The 14,367-nt window shown below is 34.1% G+C and overlaps 1 long non-coding RNA gene across 5 annotated transcripts; it reads right to left on the bottom strand.

Moving 5' to 3' along the window:
* Positions 1 to 7,671: 7,671 nt before the first annotated feature.
* LOC145159841 (uncharacterized) lies at positions 7,672 to 10,587 on the bottom strand. Of its 5 annotated transcripts, none has more exons than XR_013737941.1 (6): positions 10,215 to 10,587; positions 9,869 to 9,938; positions 9,651 to 9,749; positions 9,472 to 9,569; positions 8,762 to 9,400; positions 7,672 to 7,977 (listed from the first exon to the last, which is right to left on the bottom strand). It is a non-coding gene; the product is annotated as an uncharacterized LOC145159841 (long non-coding RNA). The 5 variants fall into 5 exon arrangements; XR_013737942.1 differs by having other exon boundaries at positions 9,495 to 9,569; positions 10,215 to 10,586; XR_013737939.1 differs by having other exon boundaries at positions 8,762 to 9,569; positions 9,869 to 10,012.
* Between the last annotated feature and the right edge of the window lie 3,780 nt (positions 10,588 to 14,367).

The raw sequence follows: 14,367 nt of genomic DNA, 5'->3' as shown, positions 1-14,367 counted from the left end.
GGTCGAGAATTAGCCGACGGAGTCAAAATGAAAGTTGTAGATCTTATTTTTACCTACGCGTGGATATAAAGAACGTCAAAAACGGAGGTCGTATGTGAAAGTTACGGATTTTAGAAGTCGGAAGTGTGCTCTGCGGAAATGGGTGATGTGGCACAATCTTGGCCATTGCTTTCTCCCCAAGTCTTGCCACTAGATGGTGACATGTGGTACCAAGTTCAGCCATTTTTCACCCTATAAATAGAACCTCTCCCACCCTCATTTTCTTCACACATTTCCCATTCCTTCTTTCTCTCACTAGTTTCTCTCTCTAACCCCCCAAACCCCCCGAAAAGCCTAGGGAACCTCCCTAGCACGAGGCGGAAGCCCCGGAGTGCTCGACGGCTCCGAGAAGAAGAGCTTTTCGGCTCGGGAACGCTGCTCCAAACAACGCCCGGTTTTCTATAAAACCCGTTGTAAGTGAGCTACGCCTACGCTATTTTTAATATATCGTTTGTTTAATTATAGTAGTGTTATTAGGAACTTATAATAAGTACTTGGGCTATTATTATGGGTTATATAAGTATTTTTTTAACGCTTATATAATAGTAATAATAGCTAGACTATTAATTAGTCTCGGCGAATAATAGACTAAACTCTAGTGGTAATAATACTAGGTTTCGTCGAAGGAAACTTTTTTTTTTAAGAAGCGAAGCGCTGTCTGAGTTCGGAATCACCACCTTTTCAAGTGAGTGCATGGTCCCTTTCATCTTACACATAGATATGAAGTATTTTATATAAATTACGTGCTATGTATGCATATTATCTGAATACTTGCTGTCTATGATGGATGGATGATTCTATACATGTTTTAAATGATTTAAATATATATTTATTTTATATCTACAAATATGTTGGGATAAAACATGGGTAGATGAAATAGTTGGTGTGTAATGAAATAAAATGATGAGAGATAGGTGATAATAGGAAGGTGATGATAATTAGGTGATGGATAGGTGATGATGAATCGGTGATGTAGGATGAAAGATACTATAACCTTGACCGTCAATGTGGAGATGTAGTCATCTACCAGAGTATAGATGGCGACCACGGACTATTCTAGACAACACCGTGGAAACACCAGCAGACTTATAACCTGTAGGTGATGAATTACGAGTTCAGGCGATGTTGTGACTGCGTATTCATGTGATGATACTCTAACCCTTACTATGAATTACGAGTTCAGGCGACGTTGTAACTACGTATTCATGCCTTAGGAACGAGCATATAAGGAAATGTGAGGTAAAAAGATGAGAGGTAAAAATGATATAGGAGATGACCCTTAAGATAATTCTTTAAGGGATATTAAAGAAGATAACGGGGATGGGTAATTGGGTTGATTATTTGATTGTTTAAACATAATAATTATATTATTGTGGGTTGAAAACCCTATGTACTCACCAGGTTTCCCAACCTGACCCACTCAAGCTTATTTGTATCACAGGTGTCGATATGAAGCTACTTTAAACTGAGAGATTTAAAAGAGATGTAGATCACTAGTGTAAATGAATGTAAGTTCTGTTTATGCTTATGTTTCTGTATTGACGATGACATCCCAATGTTTTGAAAATGAATGAAATACATTTCTTAGGAAATGATTTGATAACGTATTTATCATGTTTTTCTGGGAACAAATTCCGCAACATTTTTATTAAAAGAGGTACTCTGATTTTTATAAAGCATAAACAAAATCGGTCTTTTCTGGCCGTGAAAACGGGGATGTCACAGTTGGTATCAGAGCATTAGTTTAAGCGAACTAGGAATTTGTAGAAAATTTCTAGACTTAAACTTAGAGTATTAAGCGATGATTGTGAGATGAGTGCCTGCTATATTTTAGACACGAGCACTAGTTTATTTTAGGAAAGATGCCTAAAATGTTTTATGTGCTAAATGTTTTATGTTATAGCTATAGAGATGTCTTATATGCTATTATTTGTTCAGATATATGGTCTATTGCCGACCGTATCTGGAAATTTTATGTGTTCAGATTTCTAAACGTTTAATTATGATATTAGAACTGGCATGTAACTTTTCGGAGTAATAGGGAGATTTACACGTCTATCCTAAATAAAACTTTCCTATCTTAAATTCTCGCCTCGGTACACCAAATGTCTACTTTGGTGTACAAAACGTCATGGTGAAGACAGACTAGGAAATATCCGAGGAAGATGACAACCTGAGCCGAAGAATGTAACGGGTCATGCATCGGTCGTTGCGCCTGCACCCGAACCTATCACAATGGCAGAAGTTCAGGAAGTGATGCGAACCATGATAGACTGATAAAATAGAGGAAATAATAAGGCTTACGATAGTGAATGATACCTATCAGAAGATATCGTAAGAGAGGTATCTTGCCTTTAGAATGCATCTAATAAATAATACGTCTAGTATGGGAGAAGTACACTTTCGATTGGCAGAAAGAAAGAATTCTTGGAATAATCCATAAAGTTATCTCATGGTCTTGAATTTCCAATACCGACCGAGTTGAAGCAGAATTGATGATTAAAGATGTGCATGGAAGAAGTCCTAGTAGAGTCTAGGGAAAAAATTTTTATGATTATTTGGACACACTCGTATGTGTTAAATTGTTTTGTGATTTTAGGACTTGGGGACTGCGAGACGATACTTGGGACGAGTATGAGTAGGTGTGAATGGTAGTAGATGCATATACTACCGGAAGCACAAGACTCACGCTTGGATCAGGGAAAGTCACAAGGTTACCGAGAAGCTAGTAGTTGATTCCGTTTTGTTCAGGTATGTCATTACCATTGTTTCGGTAATGACTAAGAAGATGATGTTATTCCGAACCTAGTGTTCATATCAAATCGAGTCCGACTATGATGAGTATGTTACGAGGTTCAGAGAACCAAGTTCGATGTAGCATCTGACTTAAGCCGGAAGATTGAAATGAAAGATAATCAAAGCGATCAGTACAGGTATCACGACAGTTGCCTGTAGCTAGAAATGCTACCTTTTAAGATGTCATCAGAACATGAAGGAAGGTATAGTCTGTTCTAGAATTTGACTCTAAAAGACCTGAGTCCAAGCAATGCATCATACGATGAGAGGTCATTAGAACATGACCCATCGGTCTATTATGATAATCGAAGGAAGAAACTTATCTCAAGTTTGTTAAAGAGGGAGTCTCCAATAAAGATCGAGATCGTGACATGAAGATCATGATTGGAAGTCTAACTTGAGATAGAGAACGGGTCCAAGATCGGGCACCGCCTGCAGTCAGAAAGTCTTAGAGTTAGATACTCATTCGAAGAAACATCAAAGTTACGATTATTACTTAGGATGAAGAGATAACTTATGGAGTCATCATGTGAGCCCTGTTTCGTTGATGATTCCGGGACGTAATCATCCTAACGGGGAGATAATTGTAACGCCCGCAGATCCGGGCTAGTCAATTTAGAGATAATAGGGGTCGAAAACGACTTTTCGACAAAAGATTATTTAGAATAAGTAATCTTAACCAAGTTGTAGAATATGTCTCAAGGGTTCCGTACATATGAAGAACGCCGAAATCCGAGTTATAACGAAGAAGTTATGGCCCGTCGAAGTTTTACGGCAAAACCGGCACGGCATCGGCAGACGTAAATAGTGAATTTTTGATAAAGGACTTTTTAGCCTTAGAAATCTAAACAAAAGTTGTAGTATACGTTAAACTGAGAACATACAAAAAAAAGAACGCCCAAATCTGACTTCGTATGAGGAAGTTACGAATTTTCTAAGATTTGGCATAGCAGTGCACGACCCAAAACTCGAATTTTAGATCGAGCGGTTTTTGGCCTACACGACTTAAATGAGAATTGAAGATCTCATTAATAGGAACTCAACGGTAAAAATACAGACGAAAACAGAGTCCGTATGTAGAAGTTATGAATTTTACGCGGACATTTAACAGTATAATCTCCTCGTACTGTTAAATTTAAGATCGGTCGAGAATTAGCCGACGGAGTCAAAATGAAAGTTGTAGATCTTATTTTTACCTACGCGTGGATATAAAGAACGTCAAAAACGGAGGTCGTATGTGAAAGTTACGGATTTTAGAAGTCGGAAGTGTGCTCTGCGGAAATGGGTGATGTGGCACAATCTTGGCCATTGTTTTCTCCCCAAGTCTTGCCACTAGATGGTGACATGTGGCACCAAGTTCAGCCATTTTTCACCCTATAAATAGAACCTCTCCCACCCTCATTTTCTTCACACATTTCTCATTCCTTCTTTCTCTCACTAGTTTCTCTCTCTAACCCCCCAAACCCCCCGAAAAGCCTAGGGAACCTCCCTAGCACGAGGCGGAAGCCCTGGAGTGTTTGACGGCTCCGAGAAGAAGAGCTTTTCGGCTCGGGAACGCTGCTCCAAGCAAAGCCCGATTTTCTATAAAACCCGCTGTAAGTGAGCTACGCCTACGCTATTTTTAATATATCGTTTATTTAATTATAGTAGCGTTATTAGCGTTATTAGGAACTTTAACGCTTATATAATAGTAATAATAGCTAGACTATTAATTAGTCTCGGCGAATAATAGACTAAACTCTAGTGGTAATAATACTAGGTTTCGTCGAAGGAAATTTTTTTTTTTAAGAAGCGAAGCGCTGTCTGAGTTCGGAATCACCACATTTTCAAGTGAGTGCATGGTCCCTTTCATCTTACACATAGATATGAAGTATTTTATATAAATTACGTGCTATGTATGCATATTATCTGAATACTTGCTGTCTATGATGGATGGATGATTCTATACATGTTTTAAATGATTTAAATATATATTTATTTTATATCTACAAATATGTTGGGATAAAACATGGGTAGATGAAATAGTTGGTGTGTAATGAAATAAAATGATGAGAGATAGGTGATAATAGGAAGGTGATGATAATTAGGTGATGGATAGGTGATGATGAATCGGTGATGTAGGATGAAAGATACTATAACCTTGACCGTCAATATGGAGATGTAGTCATCTACCAGAGTATAGATGGCGACCACGGACTATTCTAGACAACACCGTGGAAACACCAGCAGACTTATAACCTGTAGGTGATGAATTACGAGTTCAGGCGATGTTGTGACTGCGTATTCATGTGATGATACTCTAACCCTTACTATGAATTACGAGTTCAGGCGACGTTGTAACTACGTATTCATGCCTTAGGAACGAGCATATAAGGAAATGTGAGGTAAAAAGATGAGAGGTAAAAATGATATAGGAGATGACCCTTAAGATAATTCTTTAAGGGATATTAAAGAAGATAACGGGGATGGGTAATTGGGTTGATTGTTTGATTGTTTAAACATAATAATTATATTATTGTGGGTTGAAAACCCTATGTACTCACCAGGTTTCCCAACCTGACCCACTCAAGCTTATTTGTATCACAGGTGTCGATATGAAGCTACTTTAAACTGAGAGATTTAAAAGAGATGTAGATCACTAGTGTAAATGAATGTAAGTTCTGTTTATGCTTATGTTTCTGTATTGACGATGACATCCCAATGTTTTGAAAATGAATGAAATACATTTCTTAGGAAATGATTTGATAACGTATTTATCATGTTTTTCTGGGAACAAATTCCGCAACATTTTTATTAAAAGAGGTACTCTGATTTTTATAAAGCATAAACAAAATCGGTCTTTTCTGGCCGTGAAAACGGGGATGTCACAATTGGTATCAGAGCATTAGTTTAAGCGAACTAGGAATTTGTAGAAAATTTCTAGACTTAAACTTAGAGTATTAAGCGATGATTGTGAGATGAGTGCCTGCTATATTTTAGACACGAGCACTATTTTATTTTAGGAAAGATGCCTAAAATGTTTTATGTGCTAAATGTTTTATGTTATAGCTATAGAGATGTCTTATATGCTATTATTTGTTCAGATATATGGTCTATTGCCGACCGTATCTGGAAATTTTATGTGTTCAGATTTCTAAACGTTTAATTATGATATTAGAACTGGCATGTAACTTTTCGGAGTAATAGGGAGATTTACACGTCTATCCTAAATAAAACTTTCTTATCTTAAATTCTCGTCTCGGTACACCAAATGTCTACTTTGGTGTACAAAACGTCATGGTGAAGACAGACTAGGAAATATCCGAGGAAGATGACAACCTGAGCCGAAGAATGTGACGGGTCATGCATCGGTCGTTGCGCCTGCACCCGAACCTATCACAATGGCAGAAGTTCAGGAAGTGATGCGAACCATGATAGACTGATAAAATAGAGGAAATAATAAGGCTTACGATAGTGAATGATACCTATCAGAAGATATCGTAAGAGAGGTATCTTGCCTTTAGAATGCATCTAATAAATAATACGTCTAGTATGGGAGAAGTACACTTTCGATTGGCAGAAAGAAAGAATTCTTGGAATAATCCATAAAGTTATCCCATGGTCTTGAATTTCCAATACCGACCGAGTTGAAGCAGAATTGATGATTAAAGATGTGCATGGAAGAAGTCCTAGTAGAGTCTAGGGAAATTTTTTTTATGATTATTTGGACACACTCGTATGTGTTAAATTGTTTTGTGATTTTAGGACTTGGGGACTGTGAGACGATACTTGGGACGAGTATGAGTAGGTGTGAATGGTAGTAGATGCATATACTACCAGGGCAATGAATATTTTTTTTTTGCATAGAGTTTTCTTTTCGGTAATTAGTTCTCTTTCGAAGGCGTTAAATAATTTTCATGCGTCAAGTACATTCCTTTCAAATCTCAAAATGCTTTCTCGAAATCCAAATACATAAGCAAGCATTTGGAAACCGAAATATTTAGAGATGGAGATTCTTGATTTTAGTCGGGTATTTGTAGATGTTGATACTAAGGACACACGTATATACATTCCGTGCATATCAGATCTTTACACTCATCAAGTTTATGATACCTTTAAAGTTAGAAAGATTACAAGAAGCACTATGATTAGCAACATTCTTTTAAATCAATGTATGTCTAAATTCTTTCCTGTTATGGAATTGTACTTTTAAAAGTCATATCAGCCTAGGCCATTGATCTTCCAAAAGCTTTTGAAGTACCTGGATACCCTCTTTTTTTAATTACAATCAACAGTTATTTGGTGAATAAAAACATCCAAATTTCTTTTTGAACTACACATTCAGACCTTGAATTAAAATATTGGAGACCATGAACCAAGATATTATTAAACTAAATTTTCAATATTTTTAAAATATTATCACTAAAAACTAAATATGTTCGAAAGCAGAGTTTATGTCTAAATCTGCTTAAGCGACAATTTTAGCAGCACCGATGCAAAGAGAAGAAACACAAACCAAGATTGAAGGCTTTAGGGACATATTAGTCCACTAACAATGCTACTAAAAAACACAGCTAGCAACCACATCTAGGGAATAAGTCAAATGGAAACCACAACATCAGCAACATTAAAGAAATTTTGCCCAAACATAAGGGGTATTTTAGTCATAACTCAAACTAATACTTTATTAACAGCAGGACCACATTAATCAAATCTGGGACCATAAGTTCAAAAATAGCAGGAGCATCTCAGAGGCATATTAGTGAAAACCATACTTAAACATAAGAAACAACATCAACATATCAGAGGCATATCAGTCAAAACCCCACCAAAACTTGAGAAGCAGCAGCAAACAGGTGCAAACAACATAAAATTAGCAACTTTAATTAAAATTTTCCATCTATGTCCCAGATATACAAAAGATAGTATAAGCTCATCAGTCAGAACTGATATTAGAGATGCCATAAATAGTAATAAGATTTCCTAAAGTTTTTCCCCATCTATCCACACTTGAAGTGGTTTCATTGAACGGAAATGGTTGTAATAGCAAAGAGGACCGAATTAAAGGTAACTGCATCTTCTGTGAAATTTGATCAGGCAGGATAATTTGGAGCTAGCTTAATAATTTGGTTCGTTTATTCCAACTTTCTCACTTTTCTGGACCTGTATATAAACATATTCAAAAACAGTTGATCATAAAAAAAGATATCAATTGTAAAGAGTATTTGGTCATGAGATAGCAGCCAAAAGTTTTTGAGTTTACTTTAAACTCACATAAATTTCATTGAAATAATAGCAATTCAAGACCATCTACAACTATTTACACCAAAAATTGAAATAGCAAAAAGATATCTAACCAACCCTCATCAGATTTTTTTTCAGCTGGTTGAGTCTTTACCCCTTACAAGTCCATACAAACCCAAAGAGTATAAAATAAGCATGCAGGTTAAACTATAGGAATCAAATAAAATACTAATCTATAACTAAAATCGTAATCATGATCAAACATCAATTAAACATAATCAAACATCAAATAATCATAAACAAACTTTAAAATTTTGGGATATGTTTGGGTTTATATGGGTTAAAAGTAAAGGAAGGGAGAGAGGTTAACACGGATTAGCTTTTTGCAAAGGAGCGCATATGGTTGGACTGAGAACAATCGACGGTAACGGTTGTTGACCTGGTGTAGTGGTAGTGGAGAAGGTTGGCTGGTGGTTGTTTAGCGTTAGTGAGAATAGGGGCGTTGACATACAGTCACCTTCATCGAGCTTTGAAGTCAGATCATCAGCTTCCACAGTTCATAACAATCATTAGTGTCACCATACTTTATCATTATAGACATGTAATCTACAAGTATATTGATTAAAATAAAGTAAAATATGCATTTAAATCTAAACAAACAATCAATCACATCAAAAAAAATTATTCCGGTAAATAACCTTACCAGAATCAACAGGTGCAACATGACCATTAGCATATTTCCCAAATTTTCTTTCAAAAAGCAAACTTCTGACTGTAAAGCTTGTTAGCAGCAACTTTTCTATGTCCCTTGGTTGTCTTGCCCAAGTGATCCGTATGTGTTGACCTCGAAAATAATAAAACAAAGATGAATGAGATGATCTTTAGGACCTAAAGAGGAAATATACACACAAAAACAAGTGAATAGGCACTAATTTCCAATGTGATTCTTATAACTCATGACCAGATATAATTGCAACATAATAGAAAAAAAGAATCAAAAGCCAATGAAAGCACACATAAAACAAAAAATGAGCTAGGTAGCCAAACAGAAGGCTTGATCGTGCAATGCAGTTTCCATGTAAAATATCTATTGCATCTGGCCATCAATTTTGATTTTGTGTTTGTACAAAAGTATGTATGGTTAGATGCAAAAAAATCAAATTATATACCAAAAACAAATAAAAATACATTACTTGGACATGAAAGGTTTATTAGATGTTCTCCAAAGTCCAAACCTTAACATGTGATAAAGAAACATCAATAATGGCTATAGTCTTGAAGGGGCTTTGTATCAGTTGTAGTGCAGTAAAGCCCCAATAATACATACAAGTTCAGTTCAAACCTAAATCAGAAACATAAAACTTATGATATGTTCAAAAAAAACTAATTCAGAAAGAGAGAAAGGGTGCCTACTTGGGGTTTTGTTCCAAATCTACCTTAAATGTTTGGTGACAGCAGCACAAACGGTGGTGGCTGGCGGATTTGTGGTGGTAAGTGTGACCAGTGGTGGTCTGAGATTTGAAGTTTTCAGAAGCCATGAACAAACTAACCCCAATTTCCTTTAAAAAAAAAACTCAATAAAACTGTCAAACCTTCGATTGTCCCTTTAAACAATGTCAATGATGAGAAATGTTAGAGATTATCCACAAAATCTTCTGCAGCTTTCTCAGATACACATCCATCAAGCGTTTCTGTTTAGAGATAAACAGAGAGAAGGCCGAAGAGCCCACAACCAAAACCCTAAATTAGCGATTAAGAGACAAAATAAGAGAGAAAATTGAGGGTAAACTTCATTGTTCATTAGGTTTACCAGGGAGAAGACAGTTGTGAATGTTGTGGTGTCTTCCATGGATGCTTATGACGACATCGTAGAATTCCTTCTTCAAAATAGCACAACAAAATTAATCTAATCAGATATGAAGGGCCTTTCATCCACTGCACTTCTTTAAACAATCTAATGAATGAAACAAAAGGAATCACCAAAAAAATTAAAACCTAATGGTTTAGGCGTTGTCTTGGATATCTCTTTCAAATCAAAACCCTAAATTAGAAAATCCACAATACATATTGAAAAATAGTTTCAAAGAAACAATCATCTTTATTTACACTCGTCATTAACTTTTGGGGCAAAAAAATCCGGTTAAGGAATTTATTACCTTTTTTTACTGAAGAGCATAGCAGAGGAGCATAATGCTTAGCCACCGGTTGCTAGCGGAGATGGGAGCAACAACGATGGTAGTGTCGATGACGATGAGTAGTGGCAGGGTTGGAGAATGAGTCGGGGTAGAGAGATTTGGATATAGATCATGGTGAGGGTTCCTTGCAAGAAAAGCGGTGCGATGGAAGAGTGATGATGGAGATAGCGGTCAGATACGATGAATGGTGCAAGGTTGGAGACTGGATGGTGGTTCATTTCTGGCGCATAACGGTTACTTCGATGGATGAGGGCGATGACTTGGGCGGATGTGGGAAACGGCGACGGCTCTCAGATTAGGGTTTTTGAGTATTTGATTGAGAGAAATTGTGGCTTTAGAGATATATAGGAGAAACTAAATTAGTGTTTAGGGGGTGTTAGGATAAATAGTTTTTAGCTTATTAGCTTATTGCGTTGAGAATAAGCATTTGTTTAAAATGTGTTTGGATTAGCTTATTGCGGTGGGATTAAGCAATAAGCAATAAGCATTTTAAGTGTTTGGCAAACAAAACAGCTTATATGAGTAAAATGACCAATAAGCAATAAGCAATAAACATTCCCCCTTGCTTATTAAAATCAGCTTATTTTGTTTATTCCTACCGCAATAAGCTGATTTTTAAAGACTCATATCCAAACACTTAAATTTGCTTATTGCGGTGGGATTAAGCAATAAGCATTAAGCAACCTATTTTTTCCCTATCCAAACGCCCCCTTAGAATTCAGATTTAATTCTGAAACGTATACGTTATATGTCTGTATATAATGATAAACATAACATGATTGTATACAATGTAATAGGTGTTGTACCGCTTAAATTTCAAGAAATGTTGAATATGCTTTATATAATAGTAAATATATATATATATATATATATATATATATATATATATATATATATATATATATATATATATATATATATTAAAAATCTCCTAAGTTAGGCATAGTAAATTTGGATGGTTTTTGTCAACTTTGGCCCTTACTCTTTAGTCATTTTGACACTTTTGGTCCTTGCAATCAAAATTTTTATACTTTTTAGGAACTTTTTAATATTTAAAGTTTGGCCACAAAACTTTAACGGTTTAACAACTTTTGTCCCTTTTCTAAAAACTTGCTAATTCATACCCCTTTAATTCTTTAGCCATTTAGACACTTTTGGTCTTTGCAGTCAAAACTTTTATATTTTTTCATAAAAAACACAAAAAAAAAACGGTATGGGGCAAAGATTGGGTTTTTCACCCTTGCACTTTCTACGTCTGTCATTTTCTTCTTTTGCTATAATTTTTCTATATTGGTCATCATATTTAATTTTTTTGGTTTTCCCTATTTTTAATATATATATATATATATATATATATATATATATATATATATATATATATATATATATATATATATATATATATATATATATATGTTTAAGTTCTATGGAAAACAAAAAAGCGTAAAAAAAACCCTAAAAATCATAAAAATACATAAAATAAATACTTAGAGATCACAAATCTTTTTTTTTGACTTTATATTCTTTAAAACCGCACCTTCTTATATAAATTCGCTGAATTTCGTTTTGAAAAAAAACCAAAAAAATAAAAAATAAATAATAAAAAAATCAATTTTTTATTTTTTTTTCAGTGGATTTATAAAAAAAGCTGCGATTTTTAAGAATATAAAGTAAAAAAAAAGATTTGTGATCTCTACGTATTTTTTATGCATTTTTATGATTTTTAAGATTTTTTAGGGTTTTTTGTTTTCCATATAACCCTTCCCTATATATATATATATATATATATATATATATATATATATATATATATATATATATATATATATATATATATAGGCTTAGGTTATTTTATTCAAAGTAATTATTATGTGATTGTATGCGTAAATGTGGCCAATCAAATATTTAATTTTTAATAGAAAATGATTAATATTAATTTGATATTAAAAAAATGAAAAAAGCCCCACATTTAAAGAAAACGGATGAATAAGGGTATTTGTGTACATTTGTCGTCTCCATTAAAATAGGTAAGTGACTCTATTTATCACAACTTCCCGCATAATCCCTATAACATCGCATGAACCCTGATTCCACTCCCATTTGTATAGGAACACAAAATCAAAGTATATCTTCTCGAATCAACCAAAAAATCGGTAGATTCTGTTGTCGTTTTTTATATATACTGATCGATTCTTGAAGATTGTTCACAAAAGTTGCATTGTGATCGTTCGAAGTAAAAGAAATTGCATTATAATGAAGAGTACAAGGTCGACTTCTTTCAAATCGAAATTTAAGAACACACAAGAAACGGTGTTGATTCTAGATGAAGACGATGATGATTTCGCTTCTCCGCCTATAGGTAAATTATATATATATATATATATATATATATATATATATATATATATATATATATATATATATATATATTCTTAAAATTTATCCTTTTAATACATAACATTCTGTTGGAATGTTTGAACAATGAAGTATTTGCATGTGGTTTTAAAGTTGGTTTAAGTAAAATAGACCGAAATAGTGTAAAAAGGGGGTATTTTTTTATTATGGTTTTCTGAAATTGGGGATTTAAAATTCGATTAAAATTTTGGATTTTACAGATATGTGACTGTTGTTTTGCAAAAAAAGGGTATGCGATTGTTGTTTTTGTTTTGTGTTTTGGAAGAGTAAAAAGATGTTGTTTTTGTTTTTTTTTTCTCATTATTTTGTCGATTATGTTAGAAGTATTATGGATGATATTCTGTTAGAATACAATGTTGTATGACGATGTTTATGTGTAATGCATTATGTCAGAATCACAATACTTAAATTCTTGTATGTGGTTGTTGTTGTGTGAGTTTAGGGGTTGATAGTGTTGTTTGTTTTTGTATTTTTTTAGTATAGTGAGTTAGGTTTTTTAAACCTTGCCAAAATCTTGTAACTCCTTGATGTTCTGTGACTATATGTGATGATATTATTGTCTTGTTTTGTATTTTTTTTTTGTATTATGAGTTATTTTTTATTTGTTGTTATATTCCTGTGATTTTGAGGGTTTACTTTATCTGTATATACTATTTGACTTTAATTCTCAAAGAATCAGTGTATGAACATGTGTTTACATTCTTAAATAATGGAAACATAAAAAGTATAGATAGAGGTTATATAGATTGAAGTATGACTGGTTAATCTGGAAAATGCTAGTAAGTAACTGTTTATTTTTTTTTCTTACTGTGATTTTGGCGGCTTTACTTTATTTGTATTTACTATTTGCCTTTAATTCTCACAGAAACAGTGTATGTACATGTGTTGCATTCTTAAAGAATGAAAACATAAATGGCTGGTTATTTTGAAAAATATTATTAATGAACTGTAATCATTTGATTCATTAGTTGTCACACCCCAGAACCGGGACGGCGGAAACGTCCGGGGGCGGTTGACATCATTGTACAGTATCATAACAATTGAATATGAATGAAACATAGCAACCAAACATCATACATTTGAAATACACACTTACATAGTTTACATATTGAACTTGTTCATCAGTTACACAAAAGTAATAAAAGTAAAATTCATTGAAGTCGCACCACTTGATCTCCTAGTCGAGCATATTACCTGCTACTGGATTCCTGAGGATACAAGTCGTTTTGAAAAGCGTCAACTAAAAAGTTGGTGAGTTCATAAGCAGTTTTGTATAAAAATGGTCTTTGTACTTGTTTAGAATAGTTTTCATAGTGCTTTCAGAAATCCGATATTTTCTAAAAAGAAATGGTTTGAAATATTTGTGTCCGATCTTATATTAATGCATGTGTGTTAATGTTTGCGAAAATAGAAAGAGAATGATTCCAGACAACCCGATGTTGTCTGCGATAGAGAATGCTGAAATCTCAACCCCCTGTGGTTGAGTACCAGTGCGTATAGATTACCGTTTTATCAAAAAGAAAATAGAATGGTTTCCCGTTTTATCCAAAAAGAACATAGAATGGTTTCCCGTTTTATCCAATAAGAACATAGAATGGTTTCCCGTAAATTTTATAATGTTAATTCCTCTAAGTGAGCCATTTTAACCATACTTGATAATGACAATTTCGCCTGTCATGACGTCTATTAGACACCGACT

This window comes from Lactuca virosa, chromosome 2 (assembly GCF_052849685.1).
Source record: "Lactuca virosa cultivar CGN04683 chromosome 2, Lactuca_virosa_CGN04683_v6, whole genome shotgun sequence".
Taxonomy (NCBI): domain Eukaryota; kingdom Viridiplantae; phylum Streptophyta; class Magnoliopsida; order Asterales; family Asteraceae; genus Lactuca; species Lactuca virosa.
The sequence above is the reverse complement of the archived record's forward strand: the minus strand, read 5'-3'. Positions and strand labels throughout refer to the sequence as shown.